General features: G+C 59.0%; 1 protein-coding gene across 1 annotated transcript in view; it reads left to right on the plus strand.

Moving 5' to 3' along the window:
* The first annotated feature begins 13057 nt into the window (after nt 1-13057).
* Nucleotides 13058-21786, plus strand: part of ILVBL (ilvB acetolactate synthase like) — a 61594-nt gene continuing 52865 nt past the window's right edge. The window contains exon 1 of the mRNA XM_058821442.1: nt 13058-13165. The gene's annotated coding sequence lies outside the window, so the exon portion shown is untranslated. The remainder of the gene's footprint in view (nt 13166-21786) is intronic.

Raw genomic sequence — 21786 nt, forward strand, 5'->3', positions numbered from 1 at the left:
CTGCACCCCAAATTTTGCACCCCAAATTCTGCACCCCGAATTCTGCACCCCAAATTCTGCACCCCGAATTCTGCACCCCAAATTTCCCACCCCAAACCCCGCACCCAAATTGTGCACCCCAAATTTCCCACCCCAAATTCTGCACCCCAAATTCTGCACCCCGAATTCTGCACCCCAAATTTCCCACCCCAAATTCTGCACCCCAAACCCTGCACCCCACATTTCTCACCCCAAATTTCTCAACCAAAATTTCCCACCCCAAACCCCGCACCCCAAATTCGGCACCCCAAATTCCCCAACCCGAATTCTGCACCCCAAATTTCCCGCCCCAAATTCTACACCCCAAATTTCTCACCCCAAACCCCACACCCAAACCCTGCACCCCAAATTTCCCACCCCAAATTGTGCACCCCAAATTTCCCACCCCAAACCCCACACCCCAAATTCTGCACCCCAAATTTCCCACCCCAAATTCTGCACCCGAAATTCTGCACCCCAAATTTCCCAACTCAAGTTCTGCACCCCAAATTTCCTATCCCGAATTCTGCACCCCGAATTCTGCACCTCAAATTTCCCACCCCAAATTCTGCACCCCAAATTTCACACCCCAAACCCTGCACCCCAAACCCTGCACCCCAAATTTCCCAACTCAAGTTCTGCACCCCAAATTCCCCAATCCGAATTCTGCACCCCAAATTTCCCGCCCCAAACCCCACACCCAAATTCTGCACCCCAAATTTCCCAACCCGAAATTCTGCACCCCAAATTTCCCACCCCAAACCCTGCACCCCGAATTCTGCACCCCAAATTTCCCAACTCAAGTTCTGCACCCCAAATTCCCCAACCCGAATTCTGCACCCCATATTCTGCACCCCAAATTTCCCACCGCAAACCCCACACCCAAATTCTTCACCCCAAATTCTGCACCCCAAAACCTGCACCCCAAATTTCCCACCCCAAATTCTGCACCCCGAATTCTGCACCTCAAATTTCCCACCGCAAATTCTGCACCCCAAATTTCCCACCCCAAACCCTGCACCCCAAATTTCCCACCGCAAATTCTGCACCCCAAATTCTGCACCCCAAAACCTGCACCCCAAATTTCCCACCCCAAACCCTGCACCCCAAATTTCCCACCCCAAATTCTGCACCCCAAATTTCCCAACTCAAGTTCTGCACCCCAAATTTCCCACCCTGAACCCTGCACCCCAAATTCTGCACCCCAAACCCTGCACCCCAAATTTCCCACGCCGAACTCTGCACCCCAAATTTCCCACCCCCCAAATTTTGCCCCATCACCCCAAAAATTGCCCCAGAGACCCCAAAAATTGCCCCAGGCTCAGAGTGCGGGGTGCAAAATTTGGGGTGCAAAATTTGGGGTGCAGAACTTGGGGTTCAGGGTTTGGGGTGCAGAATTTGGGGCGCAGAGTTTGGGGTCCCCACACCCTGGGGCAAATTTGGGGGCTCTGGGGCAAATTTGGGGGATTCCAGGACAAATTTTGGGGGATCTTCAGCAAATTTTGGGGGGTTCTGGGGCAAATTTGGGGTTCTGAGGTTCAATTTGGGGGGGTTCTGGGGTAAATTTGGGGGTGATGGCGTTGAATTTGGGGGTGACGGGGCAAATTTTGGGGGGTTCTGGGGGAAATTTGGGGGTTTGGGGCAAATTTGGGGGGATTTTCAGCGAATTTTGGGGAGTTCTGGAGTTAAATTTTGGGGGGTTCTGGGGTTAAATTTTGGGGGATTTTCAGCAAATTTTGGGGGGTTCTGGGGCAAATTTGGGGGTTTGGGGCAAATTTGGGGGGATTTGGGGCAAATTTATGAATTTCTGAGGAAGTTTTGGGGGGTTCTGGGGTAAATTTGGGGGTTTGGGGGAAATTTGGGGGGATTTTCAGCGAATTTTGGGGAGTTCTGGGGTTAAATTTTGGGGGACTACAGAACAAATTTTTGGGGATATTCAGCAAATTTTGGGGGTGCTGTGAGGCAAATTTGGGGGTTTGGGGCAAATTTGGGGGGATTTTGGGCAAATTTATGATTTTCTGAGCAAGTTTTGGGGGGTTCTGGTGTAAATTTGGGGGTTTGGGGCAAATTTTGGGGGATTTTCAGCGAATTTTGGGGAGTTCTGGGGTTAAATTTTGGGGGGATCTGGGGTTAAATTTTGGGGTTCTGGGGTTAAATTTGGGGGGACTCCAGGACAAATTTTGGGGGATTTTCAGCAAATTTTGGGGGGTTCTGGGGCAATTTTTTGGAGAGTTCTGGGGTTAAATTTGGGGGACTTCAGGACAAATTTTGGGGGATTTTCAGCAAATTTTGGGGGTTCTGGGGTAAATTTGGGGGTTTGGGGCAAATTTTGGGGGATTTTGGGCAAATTTATGAATTTCTGAGGAAGTTTTGGGGGGTTCTGGGGTAAATTTGGGGGTTTGGGGCAAATTTGGGGGGATTTTTTTCAAATTTATGATTTTCTGAGGAAGTTTTGGGGTGCTCTGGGGTAAATTTGAGGGGTTTGGGGCAAATTTTGGGGGATTTTCAGCGAATTTTGGGGAGTTCTGGGGCAAATTTTGGGGTCTTCTGGGGTAAAATTTTGGGGGACTCCAGAACAAATTTTTGGCGATTTTCAGCAAATTTTGGGGGTGCTGTGAGGCAAATTTGGGGGTTTGGGGCAAATTTGGGTGGATTTTTTGCAAATTTATGATTTTCTGAGCAAAAGTCGGGGGTGCTCTGGGGTAAATTTGGGGGTTTGGGGCAAATTTTGGGGGATTTTCAGCGAATTTGGGGGGGTTCGGGGGTAAAATTTTGGGGGACTCCAGAACAAATTTTTTGGGGATTTTCAGCAAATTTTGGATTTCCTGGAGCAAATTTTGGGGCTTTTTGGGTGAATTTGGGGGGGGTTTGCATTGGGGACCCCCCCGATGTCCCCTCAGTGCCACCCCAGGGTTGTCACCCCCGTTTTTTTTTTTTTTGGGGGGGGACAATCGAGGCGGTAAAAAGAATCCATAAACAAATTTATTCGTTGATTAATAAATAATTAATAAAGGAAAATAATTAATAAATAAATAATTAAGAGAAATAATTAATTAAGAACAATAATTAATTAAGGACAATCATTAATTAAGGACAGCAGGGACATCCCCCCCAAAGTGTCCCCAGTGTCCCCAAGGAGGTCCCAAGTGTCCAGCACTGGGTCCCCAAGTGTCCCCAAGTGTCCCCAGGTGTCCAGCACGGGGTCCCCAAATGTCCCCAAATGTCCCCGAATGTCCCCAAGCACCAAATTGGGGGGGGTCACCGATGTCACTCAATGTCCCCAAACCTTCAGGTGTGAAGGTCACCGATGTCCCTCGATGTCCCCAAACCTCTGGGTTTGGATGTCACCAATGTCCTTCAATGTCCCCAGATCTCCGGGCATGGTTGCCACCAAAGTCCTTTGTCCCCAAACCTCTGGGTTTGGATGTCACCGATGTCCCTTGATGTCCCCAAACCTCTGGGTTTGGATGTCACCAATGTCACTTGATGTCCCCAAACCTCTGGGTTTGGATGTCACCGATGTCCCTCGATGTCCCCAGATCTCCGGGCATGGTTGCCACCAAAGTCCCTTGTCCCCAAACCTCTGGGTTTGGATGTCACCAATGTCCTTCAATGTCCCCAAATCTCTGGGTTTGGATGTCACCAATGTCACTTGATGTCCCCAAATCTTGGGGTTTGGATGTCACCAATGTCACTTGATGTCCCCAAATCTCTGGGTTTGGATGTCACCGATGTCCCTCGATGTCCCCAGATCTCCGGGCATGGTTGCCACCAATGTCACTTGATGTCCCCAAATCTCTGGGTTTGGATGTCACCGATGTCACTCAATGTCCCCAAACCTCTGGGTTTGGATGTCACCGATGTCCCTCGATGTCCCCAAACCTCTGGGTTTGGATGTCACCGATGTCACTTGATGTCCCCAAATCTTGGGGTTTGGATGTCACCGATGTCCCTTGATGTCCCCAAATCTCGGGGTTTGGATGTCACCGATGTCACTTGATGTCCCCAAACCTCTGGGTTTGGATGTCACCGATGTCACTTGATGTCCCCAAATCTCGGGGTTTGGAGGTCACCGATGTCCCTTGATGTCCCCAAATCTCGGGGTTTGGATGTCACCAATGTCCTTCAATGTCCCCAGATCTCCGGGCATGGTTGCCACCAAAGTCCCTTGTCCCCAAATCTCTGGGTTTGGATGTCACCGATGTCACTTGATGTCCCCAAATCTCGGGGTTTGGAGGTCACCGATGCCACTTGATGTCCCCAAACCTCGGGGTTTGGATGTCACCAATGTCACTTGATGTCCCCAAATCTCGGGGTTTGGAGGTCACCGATGCCACTTGATGTCCCCAGATCTCCGGGCATGGTTGCCACCAAAGTCCCTTGTCCCCAAATCTCTGGGTTTGGATGTCACCAATGTCACTCGATGTCCCCAAATCTCTGGACAGGGCTTCCACCGAAGTCCCTTGTCCCCAAACCTTCAGGTGTGGAGGTCACCGATGTCACCCGATGTCCCCAAACCTCCAACCATGGATGTCACCAATGTCCCTCGATGTCCCCAAATCTTGGAGTTTGGAGGTCACTGATGTCCCTCAATGTCCCCAAATCTCCGGGCATGGTTGCCACCAAAGTCCCTTGTCCCCAAATCTCTGGGTTTGGATGTCACCGATGTCCCTCGATGTCCCCAAATCTCTGGGTTTGGATGTCACCGATGTCCCTCGATGTCCCCAAACCTCCACACTCGGGACTCCCAGATGTCCCCAAGCCCCACCCAGGCAGGTGACCAGCAGGACACGAGGCCGGCCACCCCCTCATCACCCCGGTGCCACCACCCGGTGCCACCACCCGGTGCCACCCTCTCATCACCCCGGTGCCACCATCTGGTGCCACCCCCTCATCATCCCGGTGCCACCAGCCGCTGTCCCCACCCGGTGCCACCACCAAGAGCCACCACCTGGTGCCACCACCAGGTGCCACCCCCTCATCACCCCGGTGCCACCACCCAGTGCCACCAGCCGCTGTCACCACCAGGCGCCACCCTCTCATCACCCTGGTGCCACCATCTGGTGCCACCCCCTCATCATCCCGGTGCCACCAGCCGCTGTCCCCACCAGGTGCCACCACCAGGTGCCAACCCCTCATCACCCCGGTGCCACCGCCAGGTGCCACCACCCGGTGCCACTGTCTGGTGCCACCCCCTCATCACCCCGGTGCCACCACCCAGTGCCACCAGCCGCTGTCGCCACCCGGTGCCACCACCCGGTGCCACCCCCCAGGTGCCACCCCCCAGGTGCCACCAGCCGCTGTCACCCCCCCGCGATCCTCAGCAGCCCCACAAAGTTCCCCTCGCGCTCCTCCTGCTCCAGCTGCCACCCGCCCATGTCCCCAACGCTGTCCCCAACGCTGTCCCCAGCGCTGTCCCCAACACTGTCCCCAACGCTGTCCCCCACACTGTCCCCAACACTGTCCCCAACGCTGTCCCCCACACTGTCCCCAACACTGTCCCCAACGCTGTCCCCAACGCTGTCCCCAACGCTGTCCCCCGCGCTGTCCCCAACACTGTCCCCAACACTGTCCCCAACACTGTCCCCAACCATCTCGAGGCTCAGGGTGTCCCCCGGCCACAGCTGTGCCACCGCCTGTCGCAGCCGTGAGCGCTGGCGGTGGCCGCCGGCCGCGGGTGACAGGGACAGGGACACGGCCAGCAGCGGGCGCGGGGACGCGGCGCGGCGCAGCCGCAGGGTGACACGGCCCCGGGGACAGCGCGCGGCGGCGCAGGTGACACCGAGCTGGCCGTAGAGCAGGTACAGCCCGCCCGATGCCACCCGCAGCGATGTCCCCGAAGGGTCCGGCGCGATGTCGCCGCTCCGGAAAACGCCGCGGACGCCGTCGCGGTAGTGCCAGAGCGGGGACGGGGACAGCGAGCCTGGGGACAGAGGGGACACGGGGTCAGGGGGGCAGTGGGGACACTGGGGACACTGGGGACATCAGGGACAATGGGGACATTGGGGACATTGGGGACAGTGGGGACATGGGGACAGTGGGGACATGGGGACAGTGGGGACAGTGGGGACATGGGGACAGTGGGGACACTGGGGACATCAGGGACAATGGGGACAGTGGGGACACTGGGGACAGTGGGGACATCAGGGACAGTGGGGACAGTAGGGACAGTGGGGACATGGGGACACTGGGGACAGTGGGGACATGGGGACAGTGGGGACATGGGGACAATGGGGACATGGGGACAGTGGGGACATGGGGACTCTGGGGACAGTGGGGACATCAGGGACAATGGGGACAGTGGGGACATTGGGGACACTGGGGACACTGGAGACAGCGAGCCTGGGGACAGAGGGGACACGGGGTCAGGGGGACACTGGGGACACTGGGGACACTGGGGACAGAGGGGACAGAGAGCCTGGGGACAGAGGGGACACAGATCAGGGGGACATTGGGGACACGGGGACAATGAGCCTGGGGACAGAGGGACAGCGGTCAGGGGGACATTGGGGACAATGGGGTCAGTGGGGACAGGGGGACAGTAGGGACAGTGGGACAGAGGGGACAATGGGACAGCGAGCCTGGGGACAGAGGGGACACGGGGCCGGGGGGACAGCAGGGGACACTGGGGGACATGGGGACAGCGAGGACATCAGGGGACAGTGGTCAGTGGGGACACAGGGGACAGTGGGGACGTTGGGGACAGCAGGGGACAGTGAACCTGGGGACAGAGGGACAGCGGCCAGGGGGACACTGGGGACATTGGGGACATTGGGGACATCAGAGGGACATGGGGACATCAGGGGACACGGGGACACTGGGGACAATGGGGACAATAGGGACACTGTGGATACAGGGGACAATGGGGACAGCGAGCCTGGGGACAGAGGGGACAGTGTCAGGGGGACACTGGGGACAATGGGGACACTGGGGACAGCAGGGGACAATGGGGACAGTGGGGACAGTGGGTGGGGCTGGGGACAGAGGGGACAAGAGGGGTAGGGGACAGTCGGGGACACCCTGGGGACACTCCACAACACCCTGGGGACACTGAAACCTTGGGGACACTGACACCGTGGGGACACTCTGGGACACCCTGGGGACACTCTGGGACACCTTGGGGACAATGACACCGTGGGGACACTCTGGGACATCCTGGGGACAATGACACCGTGGGGACAATGACACCCTGGGGACAATGACACTGTGGGGACAATGACATCGTGGGGACACTCTGGGACACCTTGGGGACAATCCGTGACACCATGGGGACAATGACACCGTGGGGACATTCCGTGACACTTTGGGGACACTCCAAGACACCCTGGGGACAATGACACCGTGGGGACAATGACATCCTGGGGACAATGACACCCTGGGGACACTCTGGGACACCTTGGGGACAATGACATCCTGGGGACAATGACACCGTGGGGACACTCCAAGACACTGAGGGGACAATGACACCGTGGGGACAATGACATCCTGGGGACACTCTGGGACACCTTGGGGACAATCTGTGACACCTTGGGGACAATCCATGACACCCTGGGGACAATGACACCGTGGGGACACTCTGGGACACCCTGGGGACAATGACATCGTGGGGACAATGACACTTTGGGGACACTCCATGACACCGTGAGGACACTCTGGGACACCTTGGGGACAATGACACTGTGGGGGCAATGACACCCTGGGGACACTCTGGGACACCTTGGGGACAATCCGTGACATCCTGGGGACAATGACACCTTGGGGACAATGACACCGTGGGGACAATGACACCCTGGGGACACTCTGGGACACCTTGGGGACAATGACACCCTGGGGACAATGACACCCTGGGGACAATGACACCGTGGGGACACTCCAAGACACTGAGGGGACAATGACACTGTGGGGACAATGACATCCTGGGGACAATGACACCCTGAGGACATTCCGTGACACTTTGGGGACACTCTGGGACACCCTAGGAACACTCCAAGACACCCTGGGGACAATGACATCCTGGGGACACTCTGGGACACCTTGGGGACAATGACACCGTGGGGACAATGACACCCTGGGGACAATGACATCCTGGGGACACTCTGGGACACCTTGGGGACAATGACACCATGGGGACAATGACACCCTGGGGACACTCCATGACACTCTGGGGACAATGACACCGTGGGGACAATGACACTGTGGGGGCACTCCATGACACCGTGGGGACAATGACACCCTGGGGACAATGACACCGTGGGGACAATGACATCGTGGGGACAATGACATCCTGGGGACACTCCATGACACTGTGGGGACAATGACACCCTGGGGACAATGACATCCTGGGGACAATGACACTTTGGGGACACTCCATGACACCGTGGGGACAATGACACCCTGGGGACAATGACACCGTGGGGACAATGACACCGTGGGGACAATGACATCCTGGGGACACTCCATGACACCGTGGGGACAATGACACCCTGGGGACAATGACACCGTGGGGACAATGACATCGTGGGGACAATGACATCCTGGGGACACTCCATGACACCGTGGGGACAATGACACCCTGGGGACAATGACATCCTGGGGACAATGACACTTTGGGGACACTCCATGACACCGTGGGGACACTCCATGACACCGTGGGGACAATGACACCGTGGGGACAATGACACCCTGGGGACAGCAGCTCCGTGACGCCGCCTGTGCCACCGCCGGATGTGGCGGGAGAGGTGACAAGGGGGGGGGGGGGACACTGGGGGAGGTGACACTGAGGTGGTGACACTGGGGGAGGGGGACACTGGGGGAGGGGACACCGGAGGTGGCACTGGGGGAGGGGACACCGGAGGTGGCACTTCCTCTGCGAGGAGCCCCGGTGACAATTTCGATATGACTGCGGTGGGGGGAGGGGAGGGGTGGTGACATCAGGGACAGGAGGGGACACTGGGGACATCGGGGACCTTGGGGACATCGGGGGACGTTGGGGACATTGAGGGACATTGGGGACATCGGGGACCTTGGGGACATCGGGGACACTGGGGACATGAGGGGACAGTGGGGACAGTGGGGACAGGAGGGGACATCAGGGGAGAGGAAGGGACATCAAGGGACAGGAGGTGACATCAGGAGATATCAGGGGACACAGGGGACATTGAGGGACATCAGGGGACATTGGGGGACAACGGGGACAGGAGGGGACACAGGGGACAGGAGGGGACATCAGGGGACATCAGGGGACATCAAGGGGACATCAAGGCACATCAGGGGACAGGAGGGGACATCAGGAGACATGGGGGGACACTGGGGACTTCAGGGGACAGGAGGGGACATCGGGGGACAGGAGGGGACACAGGTGACATTCAGGTGACATTCAGGTGACATTCAGGTGACATTCAGGACTTACCGGGGCTGAGCAGGATGTGGGCAGCGGTGGCAGCCTGAGGGGACAGGAGGGGACAACGTCAGCACGAGGGTCCCCAGTGTCCCCAAGGTGTCCCCAGGGTGTCCCAAACATCCCCAAGGTGACCCCAGTGTCCCCACTGTCCCCAAGGTGTCCCCAGTGTCCCCAAGGTGTCCCCAGGGTGTCCCAAATATCCCCAAGGTGTCCCCAATGTCCCCAAGGTGTCCCCAGTGTCCCCAAGGTGTCCCCAGGGTGTCCCAAACATCCCCAAGGTGTCCCAAATACGCCCAATGTGTCTCCAATGTCCGCAATGTCCCCAAGGTGTCCCCAAGGTGTCCCAAACATCCCCAAGGTGTCCCCAATGTCCCCACTGTCCCCAAGGTGTCCCCAAGGTGTCCCCATTGTCCCCAATGTCCCCAGGGTGTCCCCAAGGTCCCCAAGGTCCCCAAGGTGTCCCCAATGTCCCCAATGTCGCCAATGTCCCCAGTGTCCCCAATGTCCTCAAGGTGTCCCCAGGGTGTCCCCAATGTCCCCAAGGTCCCCAGGGTGTCCCCAATGTCCCCAAGGTGTCCCCAATGTCCCCAAGGTGTCCCCAGGGTGTCCCCAATGTCCCCAAGGTGTCCCCAATGTCCCCAAGGCGTCCCCAGGGTGTCCCCAATGTCCCCAAGGTGTCCCCGAGAAGGGAAGGTGGGAAACACAGGATGGACACCTGGATGGACAGACGGACGCCCCGGACAGACCGACAAAGACCAGGGCAAGGAGGACGCCCAGACGGACGGACGGACGGACACCTGGACGGACAGACGGACACACGGACGGACGGACGGACACCTGGACGGATAGACGGACAGCCAGGCTGGTCGCTGGACACGCGGACGGACGGACGGACGGACGGACAGACGCGCAGGCGCTTGGACAGACGGACACCTGGGCAGGTGGACCCCTCCCTCCAGAGGGACGGACAGACGGACGGAGAGCAGGACAGACGCCTGGACGGACAGAGGGAAGGACACCGGGACACACGGACAGCCGGGCAGATGGGCAAGCAAACAGCAGGACAGACGGACACATGGACAGACGGACACCGGGACAGACAGACACCTGGACAAACCCGTACCGGGACAAACGGACACCAGGACCAACACCTGAACAACAGGAAAACCGGACGCCGGGACAAACGGACACCTGGACAGACAGATGGACACCTGGACTAGCCGACACCAGGATGAGCACCCGGACAAACGGACGCCGGGACAAACGGACACCAGGATAACGGGATAACCAGACACCGGGACGAACGGACACCAGGAGACCTGGACAAACGGACACCAGGAGACCTGGACAGATGGACACTGGGATGAACGGACACCCGGACAAACGGACGCCAGGGCCAATAGCCAAAAAAACGCAAAACCAGACAAACGGACACCGGGACAAACGGACACCGGGACAAACGGACACCAGGACAAACGGACACCGGGACAAACGGACACCAGGGCCAATAGCCAAAAAAATGCAAAACCAAACGGCTGGACACCAGGACAGACGGACACCAGGACAAACAGATACCCAGACAAACGGACACCAGGACAAACGGACGCCGGGACAAACGGACGCCGGGACAAACGGACGCCTGGACAGACAGATGGACACCTGGACTAGCCGACACCAGGATGAGCACCCGGACAAACGGACGCCGGGACAAACGGACACCAGGATAACGGGATAACCAGACACTGGGACAAACGGACACCGGGACAAACGGACACCGGGACAGACGGACACCGGGATAACCGGATAACCAGACACCGGGACAAACAGGTACCAGGACAAACGGACGCTGGGACAAACGGACACCGGGACAGACAGACGGACACCTGGACTAGCGGACACCAGGATGAGCACCCGGACAAACGGACACTGGGACAAACAGACACCGGGACAAACGGACACAGGGACAAACGGACACCGGGACAAACGGACACCGGTACTCCCGGCCCCCCGGACACCCCGACCCCGGGACAAGCGGCCACGCCGCCCTCAGGACAGACGGACAGGCGGGCGGACGGACAGACGGACCCCTCCCCGCCGTGCCCACCTTCGGCGGGGGGCGGCCCCCGGAGCGCGGCCACGGCGGCGGCGGCGGCGGCTCCGAGCGCGGCCAGGGCGGCGACGGCGGCGAGCGCGGGGAGCAGGAACCGGCACCGGCACCGGGGATGGGAGCGGGGGGCCCGGGGCTGCTCCGGGTCCCTCTCCCGGTTCTGCTCCACGTCCCGGTTCTGCTCCAAATCCCGGTTCCGGTTCTTTTCCCGGTTCTGGTCCCAGTTTTGGTGCCGGTTCATGTCCCAGTTCTGCTCTCGGTCCCGGTTCATGTCCCGGTCTCGGTTCATGTCCCGGTTCTGGTCCCGGTGCCAGTTCTGGTTCTGGTGCGGGTTCTGGTCCCAGTTCTGGTGCCCGTTCATGTCCCGGTTCATGTCCCACATCCGGTCCCGGTTCCGGTCCCAGTTGTGATGCCCGTTCTGGTCCCAGTTCTGGCTCTGGTGCGGGTTCTGGTTCCAGTTCTGCTGCCCGTTCTGGTGCCCGTTCTGGTGCCCGTTCTGCTCCCGGTGCATGTCCCGGTCCTGGTGCCGGTTCTGGTTCTGGCACGGGTTCTGCTCCCGGTGCATGTCCCGGTCCTGGTGCCGGTTCGGGTTCTGGCACGGGTTCTGCTCCCGGTGCATGTCCCGGTCCTGGTGCCGGTTCTGGTTCTGGCACGGGTTCTGCTCCCGGTTCATGTCCCGGTCCTGGTGCCGGTTCTGGTTCTGGCACGGGTTCTGCTCCCGGTTCATGTCCCCATCCTGGTGCCGGTTCGGGTTCTGGCACGGGTTCTGCTCCCGGTTCATGTCCCGGTCCTGGTGCCGGTTCTGGTTCTGGCACGGGTTCTGCTCCCGGTTCATGTCCCCATCCTGGTGCCGGTTCTGGTTCTGGCACGGGTTCTGCTCCCGGTTCATGTCCCGGTCCTGGTGCCGGTTCGGGTTCTGGCACGGGTTCTGCTCCCGGTTCACGTCCCGGTTCTGGTGCCATTCCCGGTTCTTGTCCCGCTCCTGGCGCCATTCCCGGTGCCGATCCCGGTCCCAGTCCCGGTTCATGTCCCGCTCCCGGTGCCCGTCCTGGTGCCAGTCCCGGTTCCGGTCCGGGTCCGGGTCCGGGTCCGGGCAGAGGCACCGGCGGGGCCGCGCGGCCCGCCGCGGGATTCTCGGGCTCGGCGAGCGGCGACATCGCGGCGACATCGGCGACAGAGCGGAGCGGGGCCGCCTTTAACGGGACAGGAACGGGGAGGGGACAGCGGCGACAGCGGGGAGGGGACAGCGGTGACATCAGGGAATGCACCGGGGACGGCGGGGAGGGGACAGCGGTGACATCAGGGAATGCACCGGGGACGGCGGGGAGGGAACTGGAACAACGGGGAGGGGACAGCGGGGACAGCGGGGCGTGGGCGGCGACATCGGGGAGGGGACAGCGGGAAGGGGACAGAGGTGACATCAGGGAATGCACCGGGGACAGCGGGGAGGGGACTGAACATCGGGGAGGGGACAGCGGGAAGGGGACAGAGGTGACATCAGGGAATGCACCGGGGACATCGGGGAGGGGACGGTGACATCGAGGAGGGACCGGGGACATCGGAGAACCGACCGGCGACATCGGGGAGGGGAGAGGGACAGCATGGAGTGGGACACGGGGATGGGACACGGTGACATCGGGGTGGGGACACGGTGACATCGGGGAGGGGACACGGTGACATCGGGGAACGCACCGGGGATGTCGGGGCGGGGACTGGAACAACGGGGAGGGGACATCGGGGAAGGGACATCGGGGAAGGGACCGGGGACATCACGGAGGGGACACCGGGGAGGGGACAGAGGTGACATCGGGGAAGGGACCGGGGACACGGGGAGGGGACAGCGGTGACATCAGGGAATGCACCGGAGACATGGCGGAGGGAACTGGAACAACGGGGAGGGGACACGGTGACAGCGGGGCGTGGGCGGCGACATCGGGGAAGGGACATCGGAACGGGAACGTCGGGGAGGGGACAGGGACATCGAGGAGGGGACAGTGGGGACAGCGGGGAGGGGACCGGGAAGGTGACATCAGGGAATGCGGCGGGGACAGCGGGGAGGGGACAGAGGTGACATCAGGGAATGCCCCTGGCATGTCGGGCAGGGAACTGGAGCAACGGGGAGGGGACAGCGGGGACAGCGGGGAGGGGACAGAGGTGACATCAGGGAATGCACCGGCGACATCGGAGAGGGGACTGGAACATCGGGGAGGGGACATCGGGGAGGGGACGCGGTGACATCGAGGAGGGACAGGGGACTTCAGGGAATGGAGCGGGGACAGCGGGAAGGGACAACGGGGAGGGGACATCGGGAAGGGACACGGTGACATCAGGAGCGGGGAAGAGACTGCGGGGAGGGGACACGGTGACACCGGGGAGGGGACAGAGGTGACATCAGGGAATGCACCGCGGGCAGCGGGGAGGGGGCTGGAACATCGGGGGGGGGGGGACACGGGGACATCACGGAGGGGACAGCGAGGAGGGGACATCAGGAAGGGGACACGGTGACATCGAGGAGGGGACAGCGAGGAGGGGACATCAGGAAGGGGACACGGTGACATCGAGGAGGGGACAGCGAGGAGGGGACATCAGGAAGGGGACACGGTGACATCGAGGAGGGACCGGGGACGTCAGGGAACGGAGCGGGGCCAGCGGGGAGGGGACACGGTGACATCGGGGAAGGGACCGGGGACATCACAGAGGGGACATCGGGGTGGGGACAGAGGTGACATCAGGGGAGGGGACATCACGGAGGTGACATCGGGGAGGGAGCGGTGAAGGCGGAGAGGGGACACGGTGACACCAGGGAAGGGACCAGGGACATTGAGGAGGGGACTGGAGCATCGGGGAGGGGACAGAGGTGACATCGGGGAGGGGACAGAGGTGACATCGGGGAGGGGACAGAGGTGACATCGGGGAATGCACCGGGGATGTCGGGAACTCGAACATCGGGGAGGGGACACGGTGACATCGGGGAATGCACCGGCGACATCGGGGAGGGGACATCAGGGACATCGGGGAGTGGGCGGCGACAGCGGGGAAGGGACATCGGGGAGGGGACAGGGGTGACATCAGGGAGGGGACAGGGGTGACATCAGGGAATGCACCGGCGACGTCGGGGAGGGAACAACCGGGAGGGGACACGGTGACATCGGGGAGGGGCTGGCGACATCGGGGAAGGGACCGGAGACATTGAAGAGGGGACATCGGGGAGGGGACAGGGACAGCGGGGAAGAGACGGTGACATGAAGGAAAGGGACATCGGGGAGGGGGCACGGGGACATCGGGGAGGGGACACGGGGAGGGGACACGGGGAGGGGACACGGGGACGGGGACACGGTGACATCGGGGAACGCACCGGGGATGCCGGGGAGGGGACACGGCGACATCGGCGAGGGGACAGCGGGGAAGGGACAGTGGGGAGGGGACACGGCGACATCGGGGAGGGGACAGAGGTGACATCGAGGAGGGACCGGGGACAGAGGGGAGGGGACCGCGACATGAAGGAAAGGGACAGCGGGGAGGGGACAGCAGAGAGGGGACACGGTGACATCAGGGAAGGGGACGGGGACATCGGGGAACGCGACATGGGAGGGTCAGTGGTGACACCGGTGCCACCTGTCCCCAATGTCCTCCATGCCACCGGTGCCACCTGTCTCACCAGTGCCACCGGTGCCACCAGTGCCACCTGTCACTGGGGAGGTGACAACGACGAATGCACCGGGGACAGCGGGGAGGGGGCGGAGACATGGGGCAAGGGAGCGGGGACACCGGGGAGGGGACAGTGACCCCGAGGGGGGGACCGGGAAGGGGTTGGGGACACCGGGGAGGGGTTGGGGACACCGGGGAGGGGACAACGACACTGAGGGGACACCGAGAAGCGGTTGGGGACACCGAGGAGGGGACAGTGACACCGAGGGGACACGGAGAAGGGGCTGGGGACACCAGAAAGGGGTTGGGGACACTGGAGAGGGGTTGGGGACACCGGGGAAGGGACAACGACACCGAGGGGGGGAGACTGGGATGGCGTTGGGGACACCGAGAAGGGGAGGGGACCAGGAAGGGGTTTGGGACACTGAGGAGGAGTTGGGGACACCGAGGAGGGGTTGGGGACACCGGGGAGGGGACAATGACACCGAGGGGACACCGAGAAGGGGTTGGGGACACCGAGAAGCGGTTGGGGACACCGAGGAGGGGACAGTGACACCGAGGAGGGGACCGGGAAGGGGTTGGGGACACTGGAGAGGGGTTGGGGACACCAGGGAGTGGACAATGACGCCGAGGAGGGGATCGAGAAGGGGCTGGGGACAGCAAGAAGGGGTTGGGGACACCAGGGAGGGGACAGTGACACCGAGGGGACACCGAGAAGGGGCTGGGGACACCGAGGAGGGGTTGGGGACACCGAGGAGGGAACCGGGAAGGGGTTGGGGACACCGGGGAAGGGACAACGACACCGAGGGGGGGAGACTGGGATGGCGTTGGGGACGCCGAGAAGGGGAGGGGACCAGGAAGGGGTTGGGGACACTGAGGAGGAGTTGGGGACACCGAGGAGGGGTTGGGGACACTGGAGAGGGGACAATGACACCGAGGAGGGGACCGGGAAGGGTTTGGGGACACTGGGGAGGGGTTGGGGACACCGGGGAGGGGTTGGGGACACCAGAAAGGGGTTGGGGACACCAGGGAGGGGACAGTGACACCGAGGGGACACCGAGGAGGGGACAGTGACACAGAGGAGGGGACCGGGAGGGTTTGGGGACACTGGGGAAGGGACAGTGACACCGAGGGGGACACCAGGGAGGGGTTGGGGACGTCGGAGAGGAGTTGGGGACACCAAGAAGGGGACAGTGACACCAGGGAGGGGACAATGACACCGAGGGGACACCGGGAATGGGTTGGGGACACCAGGGAAGGGCTTAAGGACACCGAGGAGGGGACAATGACACCGAGGGGGGGACACCAGGGAGGGGTTGGGGACACCGAGAAGGGGTTGGTGACACTGAGGATGTGACAATGACATCGGGGGGACACCAGGGACGGGCTGGGGACACCGAGGAGGGGTTGGGGACACCGAGGAGGTGACAATGACACGGAGGGGGGGGACACCAGGAGGGGATTGGGGACACCGGGGAGGTGACAATGACACGGAGGGGGGGGACACCAGGGAGGGGGTTGGGGACACTATGGAGGGGACAATGACACGGAGGGGGGGACACCAGGAAGGGGTTGGGGACACCAAGAAGGGGTTGGGGACACTATGGAGGGGACAATGACACCGAGGGGGACACCAGGGAGGGGCTGGGGACACTGGGGAGGGGACAGTGACACCGGGGAAGGGACCGGGAAGGGGTTGGGGGACACCAGGAGGGGTTGGGGACACCGAGAAGGGGTTGGTGACACTGAGGATGTGACAATGACATCGAGGGGGACAGCAGGGACGGGCTGGGGACACCGAGAAGGGGTTGGGGACACCGGGGAGGGGACAATGACACCGAGGGGGGGACAGTGACACCGGGGAGGGGGACACCGGGAGTGGGGTTGGGGACACTGGAGAGGGGACAGTGACACCGGGAGTGGGTGGGGGACACCGGGAGTGGGTTGGGGACACTGGGGAGGGGACAATGACACCGGGAATGGGTTGGGGACACCGGCAATGAACTGGGGACACCAGGGAGGGGACAATGACACCGGGAGTGGGTTGGGGACACCGGGAGTGGGTTGGGGACACCGGCAATGAACTGGGGACACGAGGGAGGGGACAATGACACGGAGGAGGGCATCGAGAAGGGGTTGGGGACACCAAAAAGGGGTCGGGGACACCAGGGAGGGGGTTGGGGACACTTGGGGGGTGACTCCTCGGTGTCCCCTCGGGGACAAAGGCGACACCGGCGAGGGACAAACCCAACCCAGGGGGTGGCACCGGCGACAAAAGCGACACCGGGGGGCGGGGACAAATCCAACGGGGGGGAGGTGACAAAAGCGACACCGTGGCTGGGTGGCGGGAGGGGTAGGGGAGGTTTTTGGGGACCCTCCCGGCCGTGACGTCACGGATGGGAATTGTCCCCGAGTGTCCCCGAGTGTCCCCGAGCGCCACCGCGGGAAATTTGGGACCTCTCGGGGTTTTTTTTGGGGAGGGAGAAAGGAGAAATTCGGGGGGGCGGGGGAAGGGTTGGGGATGGCTTTTTTTGGGGGAGAGACACCCCAAAAAAAAAAGGAAATCCCTAAAATAAAACCCCAAAATCCCCCCCCCCCCAAAAAAAACCCCTCAAATGGGACCCCCAAAAAAACCCAAATTCCCCACCCAAAAAACCACCGAAATTCCCCCCAAAAATGGGACCCTCAAAAAACCCCCCAACCCCTCCAGGAAAATCCCAAATCATCCCAAAATGGGACCGTACAAAAAACCCCAAAATGGAACACCCAAACCCCCCCCCCCCCCCAAATTGCCCTAAAATGAGACACCAAAATAAACCCCAAATCCCCCCAAAAAACCCCCAAACCGCCCAAAATGGGACCCCCCAAACCCCCCCCAAAATGGGACCCCAAAAAAACCCCAAACTCCCCCCCAAAAAAACCCAAATCACCCCTAAAATGGAGATCCCAAAAAAAAAACTCAACCCCCCCAAAAAAAACCCCAAAAAAAACCCCCCAAACCCCCCAAAAAAAGCCCAAAATGGGACCCCCCAAAACCTCCCCAAATTCAGTCAAAATGAGACCCCAAAGAACCGTCAAATCCCCCGAAATGGGACCCCAAAAAAAACCCCACAAGTCCCCCCAAAAAAACCCCAAATCATCCCAAAAATGGGACCTACAAAAAACCCCCAAAATGGAACCCAAAACCCCCCCCCCCCAAATTCCGTAAAATGAGACACCAAATAAACCCCAAATCCCCCCAATAAAAACCCCCAAACCGCCCAAAATGGGACCCCCAAACCCCCCCAAAATGGGACCCCAAAAAACCCCAAACTCCCCCCCAAAAAAAACCCAAATCACCCCTAAAATGGGATCCCAAAAAAAAAAACCTCAACCCCCCCAAAAAAACCCAAAAAAAAACCCCCAAACCCCCCCAAAAAAAGCCAAAATGGGACCCCCCCAAAACCTCCCCAAATTCAGCAAAATGAGACCCCAAAGAACCGTCAAATCCCCCGAAATGGGACCCCAAAAAACCCCCAAGTCTCCCCAAAAAACCCAAATCATCCCAAAATGGGACCTACAAAAAACCCCAAAATGGAACCCCAAAACCCCCCCCCCCCAAATTCCGTAAAATGAGACACCAAAATAAACCCCAAATCCCCCCCAAAAAAACCCCAAACCCCCCCAAATTGGGATCCCAAAAAACTCCAAACTCCCCCCAAAAAAAACCCAAATAACCCCTAAAATGGGGATCCCAAAAAAAACTCAACCCCCCCAAAAAAACCCAAAACGAGACCCACAAAAAAACCCCAAAAATCCCCCCCAAAAAAGCCCAAAATGGGACCCCCAAAAAAACCCCCAAATTCAGTAAAATGAGACCCCAAAGAACCGTCAAATACCCCGAAATGGGACCCCAAAAAAACCCCAAGTCCCCCCAAAAAAACCCACAAATCATCCCAAAATGGGACCTACAAAAAACCCCAAAATGGAACCCCAAACCCCCCCCCAAATTTGCTAAGATGAGACCCCTAAAAAAACCCCAAATCCCCCCCAAAAAACCCCAAACCGCCCAAAATGGGACCCTCAAACCCCCCAAAATGGGACCCCAAAAAACCCCAAAACTCCCCCCCAAAAAAACCCCCAAATCCCCCCAAAGTGGGACCCCAAAAAAACCCAAATCCCCCCCAAAATGGGACCCCAAAAAACCCAAAATGGGACCCCCAAAATGGGACCCCAAAAAAACACCCCAAAATGGGACCCCAAAAAACCCCAAATCCCCCCAAAAAACCCCAAATCCCCCCAAATGGGACCCCCAAAAAACCCAAAATCCCCCCAAAATGGGACCACCCAAAAAACCCAAAATGGGACGCCCAAAATGGGACCCCAAAAAAACCCCAAATCCCCCCAAAAAACCCCAAATCCCCCCCAAATGGGACCCCAAAAAACCCAAAATCCCCCAAAATGGGACCCCCAAAAAACCCCAAAAGAACCCAAAAAACCCCAAATCCCCCCCAAAATGGGACCCCCAAATTTGAACCCCCCTCAAATAGGAAACTCTTAAAGATTTTTTATTTTATTTTATTTTATTTTATTATTTTATTTTATTTTATTTTATTTTATTTTATTTTATTTTATTTTATTTTATTTTATTTTATTTTATTTTATTTTATTTTATTTTACTTTCTTTTGATTTCTTTTTTCTTTTCTTTTCTTTTCTTTTCTTTTCTTTTCTTTTCTTTTCTTTTCTTTTCTTTTCTTTTCTTTTCTTTTCTATTATTTTGTTTCGTTTTATATTTAAAATTTATTTTATTTTATCTCGTAAAATGTAATTTAATTTAACTATAATTTCAATTTATTTTAGTTTAGTTTATTGAAATTTCGTTTAATTCGGATTTTATTTTATTTTATTTTATTTTATTTTATTTTATTTTATTTTATTTTATTTTATTTTGTTTCGTTTTATATTTAAAATTTATTTTATTTTATCTCGTAAAATGTAATTTAATTTAACTATAATTTCAATTTATTTTAGTTTAGTTTATTGAAATTTCGTTTAATTTGGATTTTATTTTATTTTATTTTATTTTATTTTATTTTATTTTATTTTATTTTATTTTATTTTATTTTATTTTATTTTATTTTATTATTCCCCTCCTTGTCCCCCCCAATTGGGGCTCCCGAGGGGGCGTGGCCTCTTGTCAAGCCACGCCCCTTCCCACATCGCCCCGCCCACTATCCGCCCCTCACCCTTAACCCCGCCCCCTTTCCCAACCCATCAATCACCGCCCCTCACCCTTAACCCCGCCCCCTTTCCCAACCCATCAATCACCGCCCCTCACCCTTAACCCCGCCCCCTTTCCCAACCCATCAATCACCGCCCCTCACCCTTAACCCCGCCCCCTTTCCCAACCCATCAATCACCGCCCCTCACCCTTAACCCCGCCCCCTTTCCCAACCCATCAATCACCGCCCCTCACCCTTAACCCCGCCCCCTTTCCCAACCCATCAATTACCGCCCCTCACCCTTAACCCCGCCCCCTTTCCCAACCCACCAATCACCGCGCCGCGCCGGGGCGCGCGAGCCCATAACGTCATCGCGGCGACCCGGAAGCGCGGCGAGCGCGAAGCGCCGCGAAGGGGGGGGGCGGGAAAACGGCAGTGCGCGCGTCACGTGACCGCGAGGGGGCGTGCGGATTGGGCGGGGCCGGCAGGTGTGGGCGGGGCCACGGCGCGCGCGGCGCTTCCGGGATCGGCAGGTGAGGGGACCGGGGGGGGGGGAGGGGACAGCGGGGGGGTTTGGGGACATTTGGGGACATTTGGGGACACCTGGGGGGGCTGGGGACACCGGGACACAACCGGGAGGGGGGTTCGGGACATTTGGGGGGGGTCCTGGCGGGTTTTGGGGCACTTGGGGACACCGGGGGCGGGATTGGGGACACTTGGGGGGGCTTGGGGACACCTGGGGACATCGGGGACACTTGGGGACACTGGACGGGAGCGCTGGGGACACTGGAGGGGCGTTTGGGGACACCTGGGAACACCTGGAGGAGGTCCCGGCCATTGGGGTGGCTGTGGGGACAGAGGGGACAGTCGGGGACCGGGGTGGCCTTGGGGACAAAGGTGACAATCGGGGACCGGAGTGACCCTGGGGACAATGAGGGCCCACAGTGGCTTTGGGGACAGGGGGACAATCAGGGATCGAGGTGGCCTTGGGGACAAAGGTGACAATCAGAGATTGGGGTGGCCTTGGGGACAATCAGGGGCTGAGGTGGCTTTGGGGACAAAGGTGACAGTCAGAGATTGGGGTGGCTTTTGGGGACAGGGGTGGATTTGGGGACAAAGGTGACAAAACCCCAAAACCGCCAGACTGAGCTCCATTGTCCCCTCAGTGTCCCCCCATTGTCCCCCCCATTGTCCCCTCAGTGTCCCCTCAGTGTCCCCCCATTGTCCCCCCATTGTCCCCCCATTGTCCCCTCAGTGTCCCCCCATTGTCCCCCCCATTGTCCCCCCATTGTCCCCTCAGTGTCCCCTCAGTGTCCCCTCATTGTCCCCTCATTGTCCCCTCAGTGTCCCCTCAGTGTCCCCCCCATTGTCCCCCCATTGTCCCCCCATTGTCCCCTCAGTGTCCCCCCCA

This window comes from Ammospiza caudacuta, chromosome 29, assembly GCF_027887145.1.
Source record: "Ammospiza caudacuta isolate bAmmCau1 chromosome 29, bAmmCau1.pri, whole genome shotgun sequence".
NCBI lineage: Eukaryota > Metazoa > Chordata > Aves > Passeriformes > Passerellidae > Ammospiza > Ammospiza caudacuta.